General features: G+C 45.6%; 1 pseudogene across 1 annotated transcript; it reads left to right on the forward strand.

Annotated features, from left to right (window-relative positions):
• Positions 1-91: 91 nt before the first annotated feature.
• LOC119583237 lies at positions 92-3,379 on the forward strand (annotated as a pseudogene). The gene is made up of 13 exons (XR_005229699.1): positions 92-146; positions 215-337; positions 442-564; positions 808-930; positions 1,032-1,162; positions 1,265-1,477; positions 1,558-1,717; positions 1,808-1,985; positions 2,085-2,366; positions 2,470-2,588; positions 2,669-2,780; positions 2,839-2,998; positions 3,107-3,379. The product of XR_005229699.1 is annotated as a thrombospondin-4-like (transcript).
• Positions 3,380-3,710: the final 331 nt, after the last annotated feature.

Raw genomic sequence — 3,710 nt, forward strand, 5'->3', positions numbered from 1 at the left:
TAATTCATGTTAAGGGATGCAAAGTCAGGTGTGCAAGGTTAATATCTGGTAAGCATCTGCTTCACGTATCTAGCTTAACAATATTGATCAAATGGGGACCTGCAAATTGTCTCCCAGCTTCTCTGGGAATGGTGTTACTTGCTCTGGTTGTAGCATTTCTATTTTATAGTAAAAACCATGGCTTGCAGGTATTTGTTGACCCTCTTTCTTGCAGATGTGGACGAGTGTTTGGTTGCCAACGGTGGTTGTGATGCAAATGCCCTGTGTAGCAATACTCCAGGCAGCCGTGACTGCACCTGCACATCAGGGTTCACTGGGAATGGCCTAGTTTGCACAGGCAAGTACATTTGGCAATGATTTACAGCTATTGGGACTTTTGCTTGCACACCTTTCCTAGGCTCTGGTACAGCACTTAAAACCTGTTGCTGCAATACCCTACAGACGTGGACGAGTGTCTGGTAGCTAATGGAGGGTGCCATGCAAATGCAGACTGTACAAATGATGTTGGTGGCAGAACTTGCACCTGTCATCCTGGTTACACCGGTGATGGACTTCAATGTACTGGTAAGTAAACCTATGGATAAATGGGATGCCAAATCGGTTAGGTTTGCATAGTTTAATTTGCTTGTTGATAAACGTGCTTGCCTTGACTAGATACCAAACTTTAATTTCAATTAGCTAGAGAAATTGTTAACCGCCATGACTACTTGCCTAAGAATAGTTTTGCACTGAACTCCTCCTACACTGAAATTACCTTCATAATGACAAGGGTGCAATTTCAAATGGCTGTTATTTCTACTCTTGCAGATGTGGACGAGTGCTTGGTTGCCAACGGTGGTTGTGATGCAAATGCCCTGTGTAGCAATACTCCAGGCAGCCGTGACTGCACCTGCACATCAGGGTTCACTGGGAATGGCCTAGCTTGCACAGGCAAGTGTCCTAGTGACTGCATATTCCTAAATGCACTTGCTATTCAAGTACTGAAAGCTTTCTGATTAAGCACTTTGTAAAATGGCTGCATCTCCCTACAGATGTGGACGAGTGTCTGGTGGCTAATGGTGGGTGCCATGCTAATGCTCAGTGCACCAATACTGCTGGTAGCAGAACCTGCTCTTGCCTTGCTGGCTATACTGGTGATGGACAAGTGTGCACACTCCTCCAGGTAGGTGCCTAGTTCTGCACTCCAACCTTACTACTTGATTTATGTCCTGAAGGATTCTACCGAATTAAAAGTGATAAATAATACTTGCTTACTACTCTCCAGTGTCCTGTTGGCTTTGCTGGTCAAGGTCAAGACTGTGCTCCAGACTCTGACCTTGATGGCTTCCCAGACACTGAACTGAGCTGTTCGAGCAAATACTGCCGTAAGGATAACTGTGTCAACCGACCAAATTCTGGGCAAGAGGATGCCGATGGTGACGGGATTGGTGATGCTTGTGATACTGATGCTGATGGAGATGGACTTCTTGATACTTCGGTATGGGAAAAGAAATGCTGGTATCTTGCATGGTAACATGGGGTCCCCCTTAAATATTTAAACTTGCACTTTAATTCCAGGATAACTGTCCACTAATAGCCAACCCTGGGCAACAAGATGGAGACTCGGATACACATGGAGATGTATGTGACAACTGCCCTGTAGTCTCCAACCCCAGCCAGAATGATGTTGATGGGGATGGTGCAGGCGACAAATGCGACGATGATATTGACAATGATGGTATGCTTGTAACTTGTAACTGATGGCATCCAATCTCTCCCTTACTCTCTTGACGAGACGAGATGGCATTTCAATCTCTTCTCCTCTCAGGCTTGCTAAATACTGCTGACAACTGTCCAAAGACTGCAAATGGCAACCAAGCTGATGGTGATGGAGATGGCTTTGGAGACTTGTGTGACAATTGCCCCCAGCATAACAATCCTGGGCAAGAAGATGCAGATGAAGATCTACTAGGGGATGCATGTGATGATAACATCGACTCTGACAGGCATGGATTAATGGACTTTGTTTAATTTGCTAATGGCAGATATTTGCTTTTAAATCTGCAGTCTCCCTAAATCCACATACTGATGCTAGCCTCTTGCAGTGATGGTGTGGAGGACAGTGTGGACAATTGTCCAAATGTAGCCAATGGTGACCAGCTGGACGTAGATGGTGATGGGTTAGGTGATGCCTGTGATTCAGACAGTGACAACGATGGTATTGATGATACGACTGACAACTGCTTGCTAATCCCAAATTCGGACCAGAAGGATACCGACGGGAATGGCCGTGGCGACGCTTGCACCTCTGACTTTGATGGTGACAAAATTGTAGACTCGGATGATAACTGCATTGCCAACCCAAATGTGCATGCCACCGACTTCAGGTGAGAAGCTTGGCCACTAAGTGTATCAAAGGACTTGTGCTCCCTACAGCCAAGAGTAGATCTTCTAGACCAGCCATTTGAACCATGTCTTTAAATTTCCTAGGCAACTCCAAATGGTGGCACTAGACCCACAAACGGCGTCTACTCCTCCAGTATGGATTGTCTACGACAATGGTGCAGAAATTCACCAGACGCTGAACTCGGACCCAGCTATATCAGTGGGTATGTATTTTGGAAAGGCTGTAGTCTTAGGCTAGGTCCTCTGCTTGAAGACCACAAATAACCCAAAACGAAATTGCAAGGTGACCATACACTTGTGGATGTCGACATTTGAAGGGACCCGTCTCATAGAGGACACCAGTGTGATGACTTTGTTGGCTTTATCTTCAGTAGTATAGGACTAAATTATAATGGGTGCCTGCATTTTATCAAGCAGGCCTTGTATACACGGCTCCTTCCCACAGCTACAAAGCATTTCCAAGTTTCTATGTCATGATGTGAAGAAGGGACCACAAAGCTGGTTTGGCCAAGCAAGAGGGAGTTACTCTGAAGCTATTGCTCTGGCTATACATGCCCCTGGTCCGGCACTTCGGGATGCTTTGTGGCTCACTGGCTCTACAACAAACCAGTGAGTGCCTGATAACTTGCAGGTATTTTGTTACTGAATGCTAAAGTAATTGGTGACAAATGGGCAGTGCCAGACTAAGCCTGCTAGCAAGAAGTATGGTTTGCTCTTTCAGGCAACCTTGCTCTGTCATGATAGCAGTTATTGGATGGAACCCTAAAGTTTGCCTACCGCGTGCTGCTTCACCACCGGCCTGATATTTGGGTACCATGAGGTTCTACTTGTACCCAGGTTAAAACCAAGTCATTGACTCTGGAAACTTATGACAGCACCTAAAAGGTAGGTTCGGCTAGGTCCCTCTTCTGTCTGCTTCTCCCAGAAGCAAATTATATGGTCCATGGGGAGTATTCTTGTTTCAGTAAGGTTTGGTTCTGAAGTCTTCTATTAGACTGCATCAAATACACTTGGTATGCACTAAGTAGAGCAATCAGAGCCTAAAACCATTGGATGCATGGAGGTCGGTGCAGAAGGTTTGAGATCAGCTACACCTCCCGAAAATTTTATGGCCTTGCCTTAAAGTATGCAACTTGCTCTATAACCATTCCACTTCGTCCCTAGACATTGTACCCGTTCTTCTAATTGCTGTATCTTGACTCTTGCTTGCTTTGACTAGGCTGTATATGAAATGACTTCGCTCTGGCACTAAAACCTACTTCTTGTCTTGCAGATGATGGAACCCCAAGACATGTTATGACACTGCTGCCCACTAACCTACAGAC

The sequence above is a fragment of the Penaeus monodon genome, chromosome 17 (genome assembly GCF_015228065.2).
Source record: "Penaeus monodon isolate SGIC_2016 chromosome 17, NSTDA_Pmon_1, whole genome shotgun sequence".
NCBI classification, from domain to species: domain Eukaryota; kingdom Metazoa; phylum Arthropoda; class Malacostraca; order Decapoda; family Penaeidae; genus Penaeus; species Penaeus monodon.